General features: G+C 44.4%; 1 protein-coding gene across 4 annotated transcripts in view; it reads left to right on the top strand.

Moving 5' to 3' along the window:
- Positions 1-7,149: 7,149 nt before the first annotated feature.
- Positions 7,150-19,825, top strand: part of zmiz1a (zinc finger, MIZ-type containing 1a) — a 94,602-nt gene continuing 81,926 nt past the window's right edge. For 3 of the 4 annotated variants that reach the window (XM_072390911.1, XM_072390912.1, XM_072390910.1), the window contains exon 1: positions 7,151-7,320. The gene's annotated coding sequence lies outside the window, so the exon portion shown is untranslated. Of the gene's footprint in view, positions 7,321-19,825 lie in introns of all 4 variants that reach the window. The other variant, XM_072390913.1, reaches the window with a different exon arrangement.

Raw genomic sequence — 19,825 nt, 5'->3', positions numbered from 1 at the left:
TGCTTTAGATTATTAAGATGCCAGTGATTACAAGTTCTGAGCAACACACGTTTCTGTCTGATCTCTATGGTTCTCTACCAGAGCATTATCAGCGATAATAGAGTCAGATCTTCACGGACAAATCCCTTTAATGTCATCCACAGCGCCCAGGGGAGACCACCCTCATTGGGAGCAGGGTGGCGAGAGCTAATTTCAACCCACACAATAGACTCATGTCTAAGGCTGACTTGTTAGATCACACTATTTCTTTGTGTGTGAGGCTGTGTGTCTGCACATATTAAATGGAGAACTGTACTGTCTGAGCGTTGCCACTCTAAGGAATTAAGGTCATGTTTTCATGCCTCTTGAATACTAATAATTGAAAAGTGGAGCTTTCCTCTTCGTGGATAAATAACATTGTAACAAGGGTCCTGATCAGTCAGCAATAGAACCAAACCCTTTGACAGAAGACACAATGTTCTCAAAGATAACGTCACCCCTAAACGTGTTTGGAGAAAAAAAAGTGAAAAAAATCAGGACATGATCTTGTGTTTTGATCGAGCATTTAGCCTTTGTGGTGCAGCCATCCTGCACAATGATGTCATCTGTGGGAAGGTATTTCTCTCAGACACAACCTGTCTGCTCCTCTCAGGGGCCACAGTAATTCGAACCGCCTTGAAAGTCTGGGAGTGAGCACCGGTCACTTGCAGACAAGGGCGTTATTTATTTTTTCTGGAGGAGATTCAATCCCTCCTCCTGCTTCTCTGTCGTGAACTCTCTGGCACAAAGAACTTTCCCTCCAGAGACACACAAGAGGTTGTGAGTTCAGTCTCAGCGCTCTTTGGAGAGCTGGAGAGTGGCGGGTTGTTCACACGATCAGTCATTTTTAATGTATATAATGACAAAGATTTGGGGTGGTGAGGCTCTTAAGTAGGCTGCAGGCTTTCTGTTGTAAAGATGCTCAGTAAGCATTGCTTGTGCCTTCTTTCACTCTTGTACACTTGAATCATAATATATCCATATGAAAAAGTGCATTAAAGTCACGTACTGTGTCCTTTAAAATTAATATCCATAAAAGCTTTGAATAATTGATTCTGATTATTGCAGCCAAAATACACAAGCATTATATGTTTACAACATGCAGTATGTAATAGTTAATTATGTTTCTCACCTGCACTGGAAAGTCTTAAATGTGGAAAGTAAATGAATTAACCTTGAACCACTTTCAAAACGTCATGTGCCACTGTGTAGTAAGTGAGTCTTTTTTTTTTTAGCTGTAGTTCAGGTACAATAACAATTCCCAAGTGATGGTTCTTACTGTTTCATGTTCAGAACAGTAACTGTTTCAGAGTATGCCCCAAATTTTGTGAAGCTACATGAACCCCTGTTAACTACAGAGAGCACCCAGTTGCCTTGACATCTGCAGCCACACTCAAGTGGAAATTGCAATGAGATTGCTGTACAATCACAAACAAGCCCAGTGTTTTAGGCCATTCAGCTTTCTTTTTCTTTTTTTTTCTTTTTTTTTGTGAACTCTACAAAATTAGTAAATAAGAAATAGATCCATGAGTTCTGTGTTTGAGGATCAGTCACTGTGACCAGTATGTTGGTAAGCAATAGCACCACTGACTAGCAGAAGAGCATGACTCAGCATGGCAGGGCTTGAATGCACATTACAACAAAGTATTTATAGCTTAAAAGACTACGTGAGCATTCAGGATTCAGATGTTAAGCGAGCCGAGACAAAAAGGTACTTTCAACATACATTTGTATATAGTATATATCTGTATATGATTGAGAAAGTTCACTTCAAGATACCACAAGACACAATATTTAACACAGCAACAAATTCTTGCTTGAAAACATAGCCATGCCAAAGCATTCTGACTTAGAGTGCAGCAATCGACTGGCTTAAAAGGTTATGGGAATCAATACAAAGTTGTTTTGGGCACCAGCGCTATTATATTAATGTCATCCTGAGAAATAGGCACTAGCTTAGGTGGCTTGTCTGGCAGCCTGTTTTCCTTTTTAACTTCAGTCACAAGCTCCTTGGTGCAGAGTAAAGATCGGCACTGACAGCTGTTTTAAAGGCAGGTTATGAGAGTGTTTAAAATGGGACTTTGCGTGAACAGGAAAAAGAAAAGTATTAGCCTTATCAAAATCATTTAAAAAGTCATCCATTCCTTTATTCTCATTGCACCAATATTTTGCATACATTTAACACCTAAAGCAGGCAACTCATGGGACTGAATAAGCTGAATTATCATGCTCTGAGTCTCACGAGAGCCGCTCTGTGACTAGTGAGGTATCTAGTTGAGCAGCCAAGGATGACACAGAGGTTGAAGTAGTCACACATTTACTCAGCTCTCTCCCTATCCCTCTGGCACATGTTCTTCCCAAGGTCATATACTGCATTGCATAATAATGAAAAAAAAAAGAAGAAACAAAATGGATAACACATACACACATACGCATGCATGCAAACACACAAATGTGTGACAATAGGGGGAAGAAGAAGCTGACTAAAAATAGTACAATCACTGCCGCCATCACCCCCGAGCCTCAGACCACCACTCTTCACTTCACATCTTATAACCTGAGTCTTATTGCAGATATGGCCACACATTTGCTTCCTGAACTGTGTGTGAACCCTAAAGATACACATGCTTTGGTGAACGTAAGCAACCATGAACAAATAGTGCTATAATGGTTAGAAGTGATGCTTTTTTCAACTACCAGTGGCTTTGAAACAACCTCTGACACCCTTGTGTTACAGCGCAAAACCTTTACATCCACCTTCATCTGCCTGTTCTTTTCTTTCTTCCCTCTACTTGCATCATCCCCCTCTTCACCACCTCTTTCCCATGGCCTCAGGGAGCTGTTAGATATCTGGATGCTGGCGCTCTATTGTGAGCACTCATTGATTGCCCCTCTGCTCCCCACAGCCAGTCAGGCCAGTCAGCATGGGGCCTGGGTTGTCTGCCTTATCTGCCACACATACACAGAAAAAAAGAAGAGAAATGGACAGTAGGATTGAACCAGGAAACTGACAGAGTGAGTATAAAAGGCTGTGAAAGCTTCTAGAGGCCAGCAGTCATATCATCTGTTTTCTGTCCCCCTCCCTCTCTGTGGTTCAGCTCCTTGTTCTTCTCACAGCCGGAGACAATCAATGGTGTGCTGAACTAGACTTCACTTGTCTTATTTTAAAATAGTGCATTTCTGCCTTTTCTCTACAGGAGATGATCCATTTAGCTTGTCCACTTGTCCTGAAGATTAACTCTTGTTTCACCTCTTGATTCAGTCACCCAGTCAGTCAGTTTAGGCTAAAAATCATCACATGACAACATACTTTTTAATAAAATGTTATCTGTGATTAATCTATATTTACGCACTCAGAATAGACTATATAGTAATGTGTTTCGATGTTGTTATAAATTCAAAGGTCAGTGGTGAAACACAGCAGCTCCAAGATGCAAAATACAACTACAAGAAGTATTTCTTAAAACATAACTAAAAAAAAAAAGCTAAATAAAAAACAGAACAAAATACAATAACACAAAAAAAATCTGAAAAATGTCTGAAAATACAACAGAACCAAAAGTAACACAACAACAAAACCAGAACCACGACTTAGAAAAGGAACAGAACAAAAGCCCCAGCACTTCACAAAATGTAACAAAATATCAGGATAAATAACAAAACCAAAGCCCAATATCTCGGACTGTACAGCAAAATCAAGACTGCAACAACTTGCAAAAGAAAAGACTATCAAGGTAGGTTTCAGTGAAGACAACAAAAACCCAAACAATATTTCAGAAAACACACAGCGTAAGCACAGAATACCAGAGGAAACCATTCAAACACAACAGCATTCCAAAAAGACATTTGAAATTGTGCTTTTTCTGTGTTGTTGTTGTGTTCGTATCTTCACTCAATGATGATCATAACATAAATCTGATTATTTCTGAGCAAAAAATGCCAGTGGGTGTCAGACTGAGCAAACAAATTTGAGGACTGACTTTTGGGCTCTGGGAAATTGTGTTGAGTGTGGCTTTCGTGCTGACAGGCTGAGCACGGTCGACCGACTTCATGCAATTATTTTCTTCCGTGTCATTAGGAAAAGTTAATGTAATCACGAACATGACACAATCATGTTTAAGAGTTACCGTGGTCTGGTGTAACATTTTTATTGATATTACTGAGTTCTGGGTGGAAATTATTTGGTTGCTAACACAGCAGTGTTGGACTTCTGTAAAAGTCTTGCCAGGAGCAGTTTTGTTAACCAGAAGATGTTTTTGTTTTTCATCAGTCAGTCACTCTGTTCTCTTAATGATAGGACTTGTTTCATTTGAGTGTAGTGTGTTCAGCAGCAGGAGCCCGCTGGTGGTGACAGCAGGGTGGCACTGTAAACCGCCATCACACCTCTGTGTGAATGGGAGAGCTGATGTCAGCACAACTGAAATTCTCCCTCCATCATGTAGCTACATGAAGCATCCATCACTCCCCCCACTGATTCTAGACAGAGAAGCCTTGGTAGCCAGCAGAAAGGTGGCAAAGAGAAATGAACAGGAATTTCATGTTTGAACATGAGTCAGAAGCCGAGTCTATCCTCGAATGTCACAAATGCTTTAAGGTCTAAACAGTTTTTATATGTTAATTTGAGACACTCCAGCACAACACAATATGTATTAACCATGTTGGAGCTTGCTTCACTGAGGGCTCTCTTTGTTCTCCTTCGATGCGTTCACCCTGCCTTTGAAATTCGGCACATATGAAATTATACACAGAGCCAAGTCAAGCTGAAGTAACCCCACCTATAATTCATCCATCTTATTGGCAGCCATCTGGCTATATTATTTTGGAAAATGCTGAGGCACATGCAATGCTATGAAAGCAAAGACCTCTGACAGGAAGCCGTATTTTGAACTGCGGAGTGACCTGACCAGCTGCAGGCCCCTGACACCCATAACAGGCCTTATTGTCTTGAGTTGGTATTAAACAAAAACTTGATGGATGAACCAGAACATATAATATTATGATCAGACTGAAGGCTAAAGAGCAAAAGCCATCAATAGACCTGTCACTTGCTGATCCCAAGCCCTCAGCAAATGGTAATAAAGACCTTTTTGTCTCCATTTAAATTGGAGAAGGCTCAAATTGTCTGAAAACAAGAAGCCCTGAGGATTTTAGGTAAAAGCCCGGAATTTGTTTAGGATTTGTTTGATGTGAATCATGGCGTCAATATCAATATAACAGTTGCAACATAACAGGTGAAAAAAGTCAATAGCAGACACAGAGTCGGGACAAAGACATGGGTCATCTCAGCAAGCCATTTCCAGAGGAGAACAACGCAGATCATGAGCTCACGGCGACACCATTGTGACATTGACTGTTAACCCAATATCTATCGAAGAAGCAGCCCCAATGAAATAAAAATGAGTGACTGCCAGAGTCGGTGATGTCACTGGTTGCATTTGTCCCCGTCAGTGTGGATAGCTGCTTCAACCAGAGGGCTGGGGTGTCCTTGAGACACACTGATAGAAAGCCCTCAACCCCTCCCTTTTACTGCTGATAGCCTGTTCGGGCCCATACTGCATCAGTGTCAGGAACCCTGCCGGCAGGAAACTCAAAGGATGGAACCCCCTTCCTTCCCCTCATGGAGGAGAGGAGCCTGAGCCAGGAGCTGCTGACAGGAATCTGACCCTTGGACTTGGGACTATTTACTAAACCAAATTGTGAATTATCTCTCAACACACCAAATCTTGTCATCATTATCACTTTTTTTTTGTTGTTTGTTTTGGTTGATGATCTTCTGACTTCCTCGGCAACAGGAATCAGGGTTGTTTGTGAAGTGCACTTTGCAGGCCTACTTTTTTCTGTTAGCTTGAAATGATTTCAGGCAGTAAAACAGTTTATTTACTCATCCGCAGACCCACTGTTCTGTTTGATTTTTTTCACCCCAAAAAATTAAATAAAAAAAAAGAGAAGGAAACAGACTGGAGATATCCTGCGTGCAGGCACCGCATGAGGAGTGAATGATTCTATCTGATGCACTGCGAGCCGAGCGGCCCTCCCTCTGGGCAGCTCAGCCTTGCCTGACTAAGAGAGGGACGAGCTTGCGTGCAGGCGTGCGTGTGTGCGCGGTGCACGCGCGTGCGTGCCGGGAGGAGAGACATTGTTCCTTGACGTCACCGCTCAGCCCAGCCTGCTGCTGCTCTCAAACGCGTCTTTGTTATTCCGAGGCTTCCACCGGAGGCTGACCGTCAGCAAAACACGGAAACCCTCCTGCATCGCTGCTGGAGCGGGGCGCACAATGCAAGGATTCGTGCCACAGTCTGCACAGCCTGTTGTCCTCACACATGTTGACGTGACATGTGAAATATGAAACATGAATAAATAAGCAAAAAGTGGAAAGTTGGTTTCAGTGCTAAAACAAACAAACAAAAAATACCTGGTGACACTGCTATAGCCTATATGCACGATCTCATTGGCTCTAACGCCACTAGATTAGTACATAAATAAATAGGTTAGTAATAATAAGTTATTGTGGTTAAACATTTTCATAAAAATATGTATCATACGAATAAACTCAGATAACAGCTTATTTTGGGTTTGATCATCTTTGTGATGAACTTTGATAATCAAACTGATTTCAGATTTAAAATGGGAAGATTGTGCGATTTCCTCGGTTTTAAAACACTGAATATACAGTATTTGGCCTTTTGAAAGTAAATTTAGGGCTATGGCAAATGTGATGGGCATTTATATATTACCATGTATTATTTAGTTAATCGTGCCAAGATAATAACAAAAGTGATAATAGTAAAGATAAAACTAACAATAATTGAAGTCTATAATAATATCTGGTTGTTAATTTAGTTATTTTGCTCTTGATAGATGAAAAATATTTTTGCAAATACGTTTGTGTTGTCCTAATGGATTAAGATTTATTCACAGTGTTTACATTGGCAGTTAACAATGATCAATGTGTGTATTCCAAAGCCACTTTACTGACAGCCCATGGAAGCTGCTGTCAGTTCAGAGTGGACGTGCTGTTAGCGTGCAGTTACAACTTCACACTCGGTGTGTCCTTCCGCGGGAATCTAGGTCACATTTTCCTTCCCACCGCCGTGCGCGGCTCCTCTGGTAACTGAATAGCCAGTGTAATCTGACACTTCAACTTGCCGTGCTCTACGGTAGTTGATTCAGTCAGTCAGTCACAGCGTCTTCTGGGCTCTCGCGTCGTCTTTGTGAAGTGAAGGGAGCGAACGAGAGGAGCACCGTAAACACGCGGTTTTGGGGAAACAATACGCGGCTTTGCCCCTGCGCTCCGACCTGAAAGTAAGTTTGGCGGCTGCTTATTCCTTGTTGCAAAGCGAGATTTGAACGTGCGTGCGGGTTGCTCAAGATGGGGTTTTGCCTCCCGCTGGACAGACACTACCTGCTAACAATAGGGTGACCTCTCGGAAACCTTTTAACAGCCGCTGGTGAACTCATGGGGGCAGATTGTGGCTGCTTGAGCCGCAGCGGAGCGCGTTTACGCGGCGTAAGACCCAGACTCTTTGCTGTATTCCATGCAGCACCTTGTGTGGACGAGTTGAGCTGAAGCGAAACAGCCAAAGTGTCTGTGTCTTTTAGGGGTTTGTTTCGAGCAAGGTGCGTGCGTTTTTGTGAAGACCCCTGGACACTGGAATGCGTTTTCCGCTCAGCGATCGCAGGTTTGTGTGTGAGAGTGAATGTCTCGTCTCGGTCGATCAGCTGTTGGCTCGGCTGATGCTAAACTGAGAATGTATGTCACTTAGCTAACAGTCAGCCGTGTGTGGTTGGGCTTGTTGGCTCCCATCAAGGCTATTATCGGCTACCTGTTGTAATGCAATTAGCTGGCATGCCCATGTGTTACTCTGCTGTGTTCTGTTATACAACACCTGTAATGCAGCTGATATTTTGCCACCTTTCGGTGTACTGATAACGCTGATTGTGTTTTAATGGGTCCTCTCAGGGATCAGGTAAAGATCAGAGACTCCCAGTATGAGTTGAGTTGTTTTTTTTGTTGTTTTTTTGCGACTGGTCTTTCTTGCATCCTGGAAAACGTTCTCCCAATACATTTTAGTGTGCTTTTAATATTGTAATTAGACGGTGCTCAGGTGGCTATAAATCAGTCTCCACTCTTTCCATTATTCGAACTGCGCTGAACCCTTGGCAGCGCGCACCGATGCTTCGGTGTTTCATCACAGACTGTTCTGTGCATCTTTTGTCCTTTATGTGAAACTACCAGAAATCTGTGATCCAGACACGAGCGAGTGGCACATATCCTAAGTGCGGACGAGCTGTTTTGATTCAGCGCAGCCCCTCTGCCTCGCGTCTGGCGAACCCTCCCAGTTAAATTCCTCCCGTCTGGAAGTGAGGCCAGCCGGGGCAGAGCGAAGCAGGAGGAGGGGGTGGGGGGGTGGGGGTCAGGATGGGAGGAGGAAGAAGAAGTGGAGGTGGAGAATGCCGCTCTTTCATTACCCTGCTACAGGACAGCTGAAGTTCTCGAGGGGATGAAAAAGACTCTTTATAATTATTAGTAATGTGCTGATTTTTGATGGGAGGCTGATCATCCTTTCCTTTACTGCTGAGTTTTTGGGACGTTCAGACTCTCAAGCACTGTGACTTTATCCTTCACAACTAAATGCAGATTAAAAACAACAAAACACTAAAAAACAAGCAGCAGTGAAGAAGAAATCTTCCCTAAAGCCCAATCCCAAGAAATCTGACACGGTCTCAGGTGAAATGAAACATCACAGACTCGGAACAGGCTTTGTATTCATTGCAGGAGTGTTGCGTTAGATTGCAGGTGCCTGTGTTATTGTGTCCACCCTTTAAGTCTGTCTAAGAAAAGTGTGTAAACACATTTCGGATGGCTGCACCCTCCAGTGTCTCCTTCCATGGTAATTTAAATTGGTGATGTAATGAAATTGTTTTAGCAGCAACACTTGTCCGCCGCACCACATTAATTAGTGTTGCTGTTTGCCTTTTTTTCCCCCCCCTGTCTGACAAGCCAAAGGAGTATTGAGTCATCCCGGCAAAGCATGAAAAGAAGGCGCGCTCATTCAGAGCGGGTTACCTGATAAATTGTGAAAGAAAGAGGGCAAGGAATTAAAGCCATCTGCAAGTGTTTGAAATTTGTGTGCGCTTGTGTGTATGTGTGAGTTTTCTTTCCGTCTGTTGTCCCTCTTGGGGCCTCTCTGCAACCAATCAGCCAGCCAGCCAGCCAGGCAGGCTGCGAGACAAGACAGAAGAGTCTGATTCACTAAACAGGCTGAAGGCTCCTGTGGACCTCACTCGGAAATCAAATTTGGGTGTTTTCAAAAAGCTTTGAGGATGGGTGCAAACCTAAGCATGCCCTGTCAGAGCGGTTTGTTTGCTTCTCCGCGCCAACTGTCAAACTGCAAAGGGGACAACGCTGGAAATGCAAAGGGAAGATGGTGAAATCTTTAATAAGACAGAAAGACAACACATGCACTGGCAGCGCTACAAGTTGCAGCTAAATGCGAGGAAGGAGACGTATGTTTGCATCCAACAATATGTTTGTTCCCCACACCAAACAAGGAGACCGAATGCGGAGATCGCTCTCCTCCAGTGCCTGCAGTGGCAGTTTAAAAAAATCCTTTATATCGGCCTCGAGAGATGGACAGCAACAAGTTATGTCACATTTTCAAGTGTCTGTTTCAAACACCTGCAGCAACTCTTCATTGTTCGCGCTGCTCCTACACAAAGGGAGAAAGGACAGCGTCCCACTCCCGAGCAGTGAGGTACTTCTGATTAGAAGTACGTACAGGGAAAACAACTAATTACTTGTGTCGCAGTAATTAGCTTTTTGTTACTCAGCAATTTACCAAGTTGCACAGCCTTTGCTGCTGTCGGCACAGCTGCAGCCTGCTGAAAGTGCTTAAAACCCGGCGATCGCTAATCAGTGTTTTGACAGCCTGACATTTCATCTCACTGTTCGTGTTGTGAGGAGTGCGGTGGAATACTTGCCGCCTGTCCACTTGACACGTATATTCTTGCAGTCTGGTGTCTCGGCACCGGCCCGAGCCCACCCGCTTGTGTCCGGAGGAAAAGCCAGTCTTTGTTTAGTTTTTTTTTGGTCTCAAACGTGGCTTGAATTTGGCAGCACTCTTCATCTGAACTGAGTTTTTGTTTTCCAGCGTGCCTATTTTGGTCTTTTAATGAAGGAAAACTTGTGTCGCCTCACAATGTCTTAAAGACTCGCTTAGAGAAAAAGGACTTCGAAAGAGGTTGCGTCCACATGTCAGACCCTTTACTGCTGCTAACCGTAAAAACAAGTAATACCCTGAAAATAAAGCACCCAGCAGATATAAATCATCCTGCTGACTGACTGTGATGACATCAATGTGGTGTTGGAAGCCAAAAGTGGACCAAGATGAGGCGCCAGGATAAGAAAACCTCCACTCCACATGCCTGTCACCACTGTCCTTCAAGCTGCAAACCTTCCAAACCTTGCTGGGCTTGTGGCTGAAACATGACTGGTTTAAACTCATGGGGTGGCAGGGGGGAGGGCTGGGAAGTCACTCTGAGTAATGCTGAGTCCCTTGGCAAGGCATTTAACCTCAAGGAAAGATGAGAACCATTGTTTAGTTGCTTACTGTAGAGGGCTGTAGCACTGCTGAGTGGGGCGGTGCGGCCTTTTTAACCGCTATATTTCACTGTTCACAAACTTTAAGTCTACGGTTAAACTCCTACAATATGACTGTAATGTGGTTCTGCCTTGATGTCGATGCGATGTTTCTTTCCATTGTCTGTCAGTTGTTGCTGTTTAATGGAGACAAAACACCAACTCAACGCCTGTTTCTGAAGAGTCATAGCTTCAACCTTGAGCTGTGCCAACATCAAGGAGACGGAGACCTCTAAGTGCTTTTTTTTTTTTTTTTTTTTTTTCCCGGAGAGGAGAGGGAGTGAACAGAGTGGGAGAGTGAAAGTGAAGTTTCTGGCCTACCCTTGTCACCACCTTATATATGTTTGATTTAATGTCCTTTAAGAAGGAAACTCGGGGAAAGTCACAATGGCCACGTCCCGTTTCCCCTCCGTCGAGAGGCCGGGGTCCTTGAATCATAAATGACACCCGGGAACAATATGAGAGTTGGAGAACACACATGAGGAACAAAATGTTCCCTCTATCTACCCATTCACCCACCGGTGTCGCCTGCACTCAAGACTTCTCACCATCGCAAGCAATTAGCCTCACTCGTTTTTTTTTTTTCCTTCCCTTTCCTGCCTCACAGAGCCCAGTTGTGTTGGTGAACCGACAGAGAGGAAGGGGTCGCAGCAGAGAGGAAGAGTGATATTATGTGTCTTGAGTGATGGCGTTGGCGTGTGTCTGTTTAGCTTGTAAATCCTGTTTAAGCTAAACAAACTCATTGTCCTCATCCCCCAACTGTGTGCTCTGTCTGTGTGTGTTTTGTTTGTGCCCCCCCCCCACTCCCCGCACGCTCCCTCTTTTCTCCTCCTCTCTCCCCCTCTCTTTTGAGTTGTAAGTACAGTCGCTAATTAGTCCCTTCTCCCTCTTCATGCTGGGTCAGTGGGTTTACGGTTTCAGCGCTGATCTGCAGTGTTTGCCTTGTCTCTCCTGATACTAAAGCATGCCAGCAAACCTGCGCAGACTGCAGCCTCCTCCAAGGGTTCCTCACACCGCTGGTGTCCCGGCTGCTTTATCTTCCAGACATCCACTCAGGACTGAGCTCGGGCTCGCTCTTGTGCAGCTTGCCCTGCTTTACCAACCAGTCTGGCAAAAAAAACAAAAAAAAACCCTGCACCTGCTGGGTTGAGCCATTAACCTGCTATGCTTTTGAACAACACCAGTAATGCATTTTATGGAGGATTTCAGATATTATGAATTAATTTTAGACACCCCCTTTTTACAGCGCGCTGCAAATCTTTCTAGCTTAGGCTGTAATGAATCATTTTCCAAAGATAAAACATCACACGCTCATTATAATATCATTTGTGCTCGAAACAGCCTCTTGTCTAGTCGGCACTGTTGTCTTTTAGAGTGTGCGCTGATGCTGATTTTCTGGTGGAGGCTGCGTGGGAGATGCAGAGTGATGGCAGATATTCTGTGAGGGCGGTCGAATTGTCTCCAACGTGGCCTCCAGGGATGCACACTTCCTTGTTTTCTGACAAAGTAAATTAACAAGGATTTACTAATGCAAAGGGACAGCATTTATTCTTCGCCTGCGATTTCAGTGTCGGGGGTGGGGGGGGGGGGGGGTCAGGCAGTATCTACTCTCGCATAACTCCAATGCTTACATGCGCAAAGAGGACAAGGCATGAAATGTGGTCAATATGAAGCCGTCTTTAAAGCAGAGAGAAGACTCCACCAGCTGTTGATTTTCCAGTTTTGCATTTGATCCGTTGATGATGCTCGTTGTGGCTGTTATGGAGAGCCTCTCACATCGTATTGGCATAAGCCTCATGACTTCACTAAGACGCTTTGCCTCCCAGTTTTAACTCAGTGACAGAAAGATGTGTTATTTGTGCAGTGTGTTTGCCCGCTTGGTGCCCCCCCCTTGGGTTTTGACACCGGCGATTGAGGCAGGCGCTTTCCCAGGGTTCTAAGGACTGACATCCCTTTCATTTTCCCGCCTGGGCGGCTCAGATAAAGGGGCATATTTTAAACCTCTGTGCGGATACACCAGCTGTAAAAAGAGACGGGCTGGTGGGCCACCGCATTAGCTTCGCAGACTGGGAGGGACGAAGAGGCCACGGGGGCGATGAAGAATAAAACAAATAGAGGCGAAGTATGTGGATTTGAATGCCAGCTTTATTAAACGATGATCACAGACAGCTGAAAGTGCTATTGCTGGCTGCAGACCTGCAAATATCACCACCATTATCTTCGATCCGACCGCAGACGAGGCTTTTCTCTTGTGTGTCTGTGGTCTGTTACAGGGGCAGCGTTTTCACCCCTTTTCTCTAATCAACCCCAGTCTTGTTTCCTCCCAGCAAAGCAAAGCCACGTTGGAAGCCGTCGTTTATCATATCAGTAATGAGACCAAGGTAATCATGTGTATTCCGGAGACAGCAATGATGCACTGCTTGGCGTTTGCCAGAGATCAGCCTCTAAACAATGTTTATCATTGTCTCCCAAGGCTCTTTAATTATCTGGCAAACATTATTGACAAACCAGCGTGGGTCTCTGTTTTTAAGGATGATGGGTTACTGTTTGCACATTTTTGTGCTGGATTGTGCGAACAAACTGACTGTCAGGCTTTAGTATACATATGTTTTAATGGAAGTACTGTGCATGTCCAGCATTCTTGACAGCAAACATTTTGCGGAAACGAGGAACACAAGGGGGGAGGCAGATCCACATCAGCTGCTTCATTTATTTTCGGTGTCAAATAAACAAGGGATTGTCAGCGATAGTCAGAAAATATGTCAAACTCAGTCCTCAGTTTTTCAATAAATCACGCAGAAGCGCTTTATTCCAAACCGAAAATATTTAACCAATTATGAGCTGGATTACTGTAAAATTGAGTGCAAACCTTCACGGTTCCAAGATTACAAACCCTGTTATTTGTTGTGATTTGTTGCATTTACGAGTAAGTTAACAATTTGATTGATTGCAGCTCACATCCATAACCTCCTCCGGATTCATTATAGTCACTTTGGTGATCATAAATCTTCCATCTAGCTCTAACACCAGATTAAAAAAAAAAAAGTCTTTCTTCGCAACCATATAATAGAAAAAGGAGGAGACGGTACTTGATATGAAAGCTTTTCCGTGTGTCTTCTTCGGATGATGTACAACAGCAGCGTTAAACACCGTCATTACGCTACGCTTGCGACGTTTACTTGTCCGTGCCGGCTGACTGGAAGCTGAATGGCATGTGTTGACATTGTGAAAGACACACGTGAGGACGTGGCACGCTTGGAGTTGTTGGAGTATGGGAGGGGGGGGGGAGGGGGTCATCTTGCATCGCTAAGGCCTCACCTGCGACATCTTTAAGGTTGTTGCTCAGTGACGAGGTTACAGTCTGTGCTGGAGTCAGTAACGGCACATTACTCTGAAGTATGAAGAAGGGCGTGATTATACTCACCCCCACACATTAAGGCACACATCCACCTCTCCGTGTCGCGTCTCCATCACCATATCTCCCCTGACATCAAATCAACATGATTGTTTAACAGGAGACGGGGGCTGCCTCATTGATGCTTGCATGAAATCACCTTTGTCGTGCTGCATGTTTATGTGTTAAAGTTGCACTCTAATGTGTTTGCCTGTGTGTGTGAGAGAGAGAGAGTGAAAGAAGTGGGGGCAGCAGCAGTGGCTTGGGGTGAGGTCCTGCCCTGATTTTTCTCTGGAATTCCTTTGTTTTTGGAAGCCAGAATGGAGGGGGGGGGGGGGACTGAATCTGGGTAGCCTGAGGGTCCCTGCTCCTCGCAAAAGTCTCCGCACACAATGTTTGATGGTTTTAGTGGTAGCCCTTTTTCTTTCTTTTTTTTTTTAAGAGCTCAGAACAGCAAAAGGTGTTTTTCACCTTCCCGAAAAAGGAGAGGGGAAGAGAGAGCGACTGCAGCAGGCTTACCATCTCATGCCTGGAGGGGCTGATGCCACTCAAACATAAATTTACCCTTTGTTTCACAGCTGCAGAAATGAAAGTCAAATGTAGATTCAGACCTCTCAAAGGGGCCCAAGAAAATACTTTTTTAGACTCTACTTATTGCCTTTACTTAGCCTGGAGGGTCCCATTGAGACACGACCTCTTTTACCAGGGAGTCCTGGTCAAGAAAAAATAATTTCAGTCAAAGGTCTCACATGAAAGACTAATTCAAATCCTGGTGAATATGCCCGAAAAACACTCTCTTTATTTAAAAACTTGTAATGAGAAAAATCTTTTTTTTTTCTTTCTTTCTTTCTTTTAAATGATTGCATAATATTTTCTATGTCTACTGATTCTCCTGTGCAAGTGAATACGCATTTTAATTGTGTTACTTTGACTACTCAAAGGGCCAAACATGTTGAAAAGTTGTCAGCTGCCTCCCTGGAAGCTGAAAATTTCACCTCATATTCATGGCTCATTAAAGCTGATTAACCATGGGTAATGGTGTTAAAATTCTACAAAGGTATCTCCATTTACTCTGTGCCACAAGTTTTCCATGACCAGATTCTTATCTGGCGGGCTGTCGCTTTGAGTAACCAACTTCCACAAAGCGGAGCTTTTCCCTCTTGTTTGAAGGAGGCTCGTGTTGAGTGAGGGGGTAATTGAATAGGCTTGTTGCCTGCCTCTTTTGAGTCAGTCATTCTTCCTCGTTCCCTGGAACTGTGAATGGGGGGGGGGGTGGGGAGGGTAAGAGAGGGGAGAAGGCAGAGGAAAGGGGAATAGGATAAGAGCTAGCAGATCTGGTCACGTGAGCAGTAATAGTGTTCGTGCTGGTCCCTTTCAGGCTGTCACCGTAAATCTGTTTGACTTGTCACTTTTAAAATCATTATGGAGGCTAAAAGCCTCTCTATTGGATTGCGGTGGACAGGGGGGAGGCAGCAGGTTTCCTTTGTGCCTTCTTGACGATGATCATAATCAAGTTTGTTCCTGATCATCCTGCTGTGAGGCTATAATTAGCTCCCTTCGTCTCTATTCTCATCATCTTTTTTTGCGTGTTGCTCCTCAAAGCGAAACTAAAGTGCGTTCCAGTGGTTATAAAGAGGTCATGTGTTGAGTTTTTGTTCAGTTGTGCCTGAATGATTTTTGCTTCAGGTTTATCAGCCTTTCTACAGCGGATTCAGAGACAGTTTGGCTCCTTCAGAGGTTTATTTTCCTTACTGTGTACCTAACAGATTTTTTTTCTTTTTTAAAAGCTCTGATGGTGAATTAGTCCATGTGAGGTCTCCTCTTCTCTCCCCCCCCCCCCCCCCCCCCCCCCCCCCCCCCCCCCCCCCCCCCAGGTCAGCTCGAGAGACAGCAGCTGCTTGAGATGTGTCTAAACTTGTAGTGTCACTTTCTGACCCAGCTGGTTGCTGACTGACAGAAACATGACAGAGCAGATCTCATCCCACCGATAAAGACTGCAGGATGCGATGCCTGAATTTGAACTCAGACATCACCGCCCCTCCTAATCTGCTTCTTTCTCTCTTGTTTCTCTTTCCCTCCTTTTCTTTTCTGTGCCATCCTTCTTTTCTGTGTGCACCCTGCCCCCCCCTCCCTTTGGATTGTGTGCCAGCAGCACTCCTGCCTGGAACAGAGCACCAGGGCAGACATCTGTCGCGTCCCTGTCCCTGATCTGATCTGTGGCTCTAAGCATCGGGGTCACGAAGAGTAGCAGCCGGTCGTCCAGACACCGCGGGAGAAAAATCTGAGAGCTCTTATCTGCGGGTTTTGGTCTTGCGATGTTTAGGTTTCTCTGTCTTTCTCATTAAAATTCCCATTGGTCTTGGCCGCACGGACAAACATCAGAGAGTTGCGATGTCTGTTGTCTTGATGTTGAGCGTCTGTCCTTTGGACTGTGTGGCGCTTTGTCACAGTGGGCTGGCGCTGTCACATGTCTTCCTGATAAAGCTCCTCCTTAGATTCACAGGTGCAGAGGAGGAAGGGAAGTGTCGGTCTTATCAGGCTATCCATCAGCTGCAGCTGATCTGAAAGAAGACATTTTGACAGTTGAACTGGATCTTTGTGCCAAGGGCAATGCCATTAATGACTAACCCAGAGTGAATAAAAGAGTGTTAATTCCAGCTCTTTAGTTTTGTTAGAGTGTGAAACTGTGGATTGACATACACAATGCTTGCCAAGTTTGAATACCTTCTTGAGAGGTTAAACAGCATAATCGTGTTGTGGTTGTAAATATTTCCCCACATCAGGTGACTTCATGCCAAGCGACAAGACTGGTAAATACTTACTGCAGATGTTTATGAGAAAATGGGAAATGCTAAAGGGAATCCTGTAGTCAAAGAACAGTAGCGCTGTTTTGGCATGTTGTGGTTCAGTACAAATGGCTGACGTTGTATTTACATGTACATACTTTCACGGCAATTTTCCATCCTTTTAGGGGGGGGCTATTAGTCATATTCGTTCATTAAATCTGAGATTAGGTCTGCAGATTTGGCTGACTCAGCTCGTCCATCTCAGTACACGGAGTACTTAGTTTGAGTTGTGTTTGCAGATGACAAGATAACAAAATACTTGAGGTTGATGAATTGAATCTTTTATGATGAAAACTTCTATATGGCCCCTTTTCGCTTCCATGTTTTCTCACTTGCCATTTTGTTTGATTTTCTGACAGCTCAGCTCACCTCTTAACCCTTAGGGACACCTGTCAGTAAGCTGAACGCTTTCTCGCTGCTGTTCGCAGCAGTTCAGAGGTCTGCAAAAGCACGGGAATGGAACTTTAAGACAAAGCAGTCGACCCACTTGAGCAACTCGAAGCCTGTGGATCATTCCTCCTCCTCAACCTTCGGAAGTTCCTGAATCTGAAGCTGCTTTAATTGAGCTCATCTCATGTGAGTCAGCAGAATCCCAAAACAAAAGCTGAGCGTGTGTGACATAGATTAGACCCCATTATTACACCTGTTCCCTCTAAAAATAAATATCTTAGATCTTGTTTACGTTGTATGAATCCCTGAGATGGAAATCAGGCCCAGATAAGCTGCATGGCAGACGTGGCTGTTATCTTTTGAAAAGATAATTGACCTGTGACACACTTTTGGCAGAAGACCAAGCCCACAACGCGCTCCGTGGTTTGAATGTAAATGCTTTTTACACGTAATGCTGAAAATAAACGTGCAGATAATGTCATTGCAGAGTGATTGATTTAAGGGCACTCTACATAGCCTAATGTGTCGTCCATCACTTCAGCCGTAACACTGGCAGAGCGGCTCGCATGACCTGACAAAATGTGCCCACTATACGCATTAAAGATATTAAAAAATCCTAACTACGCTGCAGATTTCAGCTGGCGTTTCGCTGAGAAAATATTCACTGCCTGTCTCTCCGCGTTAATTCAGTTCACCCCTGTCCCCAACCCAAAGCTCACAATATGCTTACTCTATCAATCAGTCCATTATAGGTTTGTTGCTATCAGCGTTTTGTACGTTATCGCAACAGCAATAAGGTACATCAGGACTAATTGTCTATGCATATATTGAGAGTTTTTATTGGCCCTTATTTTATCCAATAATAAAGCCAGTCTGAACAATCTCTTTCACTAATAGCCACAACGCTGATTCTACAAGTTATATCGGCAGAAAAAATGTTTGGGTTTAGTGTGTAAGACCCCTCAGACTGCAGACAGCATAATGTGGCCCCTCACTGCCACCACCTTTCCCTTCAAAGTTTGTAATAGAAACTACAGCTGCCGGCCACTGTAGTGACATAAAGGCACACTGTAAAGTCAGAGCTTGGTATGTTTTACCTGGGTAACATAAAAACTTTCTGTTAAAACATGGCAAACTGCAAACTTGGACCTGTATCCACTATTGGTGTAAATGGCCTGCTTGATTTTCCTCTGCTGTCCTTGCTTTGAAAAAATGCTTTGAAAACCATTCATTCCCGTAACTTATTGAGCTCAACTAATATGACAAACGTAACACTTGCATGGAAAGTTTGAGGATGCTGTGGTTTGAACTGTAGATGGCTCAAAGCCCTGCTGCGCTATAGTTTATCTTCACAAAGCCATATGGGTTGACTGCAGTTTCCAGACTTCCAGCTGCTTGAAAAATAACTTCATTTAGATGATGCTGATAGATTTTATGTCCGACGTTTGATTCTTTTTTTTTAAACAGCTAATCATTTTTGCTTCTCTGCATTAGCAGGTCTCTTACCAAGTTCAAATAAAGGAGAGCCTGCTCGCTTTTGCACGGCAACGTCCCGAGCCGAGACCCTCCAGCCGAGCTCTCGGCGTGTCCTCTGCGTTTCTGTTATGCAGCAGCCTCGGAAAGCTCTCGTATCCCGATGACAGGCAAGGTCGGCCCAGTGAAACAGGACGGCGCGGAAGAGGGAGGCTGTGAGAGAAAAGAAGGATGAAGGGTGGTAGACGGAGATGGGAAGGGAGAGGGAAAGTGCGTGGCACTGCAGCTCTGATGGTGTGCCACCTGCTACTCAACTGCAGCCACAAATCAAACGGAACCGAGTCGCTGCTGGCTCTGCGCCATGACACCGATCACTGGCGCACAGAACACTGTCAAAAGCATCTTGATGGGTAATTAGGGATACTCTATCATTTCTGCTGCAGCTAGAACTGCGGTGCCGCTGTACTCTCGTGTGTGTATGACGGGAATGTGACATCTGAGGGGTTGAGATTGTTGAAAAATGCTGTAAATACAATTTATGCCATGGAACTCCTGCAAGGAGGTGTCAGTCCAGCGCACTCAGCTCTGCCATACCCTGCAGTGTGTCTGCGCATCTTTACGTCTTTACATTTTTTTTTTTAAACGTTGGCTGCGTTTAGGTTCTTTTTGAGTGTCGCAGATGTATGTTGTGTCCTGCGTGACTTTGGCCACACGGCCCCCCGCCGCTTTAAAGTACGAGGCAGATAGACCGATTCAGCTTTGAAGTAAAAGGAAGTAAAAACGCTGGCTGTGATTTAAATATTTAGTATTTTCCAATTAACCCTTATCACCCGCAAGAAGGCCTCTGCTAACATGCCTACTTTTACCCATCCACTGTGAACAATTTTGCAATTTGTGCTGTTATTATCCTAATTTGCGCAAAGTGAAAATGAGAGAGAGGGAGAGCACATTGTGTGCCCTTTGATTAAGTGGGATGTTTGAATGTGGGTCCTCCACCTTCAAGAGAGATTTGATACTTGAGGGGCTGAAGTGTTTTTGATGGAAACTCCATTAATGATTGATAAC

Source organism: Leuresthes tenuis, unplaced genomic scaffold, assembly GCF_036924035.1.
Source record: "Leuresthes tenuis unplaced genomic scaffold, fLeuTen1.0.hap1 SCAF_8, whole genome shotgun sequence".
NCBI classification, from domain to species: domain Eukaryota; kingdom Metazoa; phylum Chordata; class Actinopteri; order Atheriniformes; family Atherinopsidae; genus Leuresthes; species Leuresthes tenuis.
Note: the sequence above shows the minus strand (reverse complement) of the source record. Positions and strands in the feature narration are given on the sequence as shown.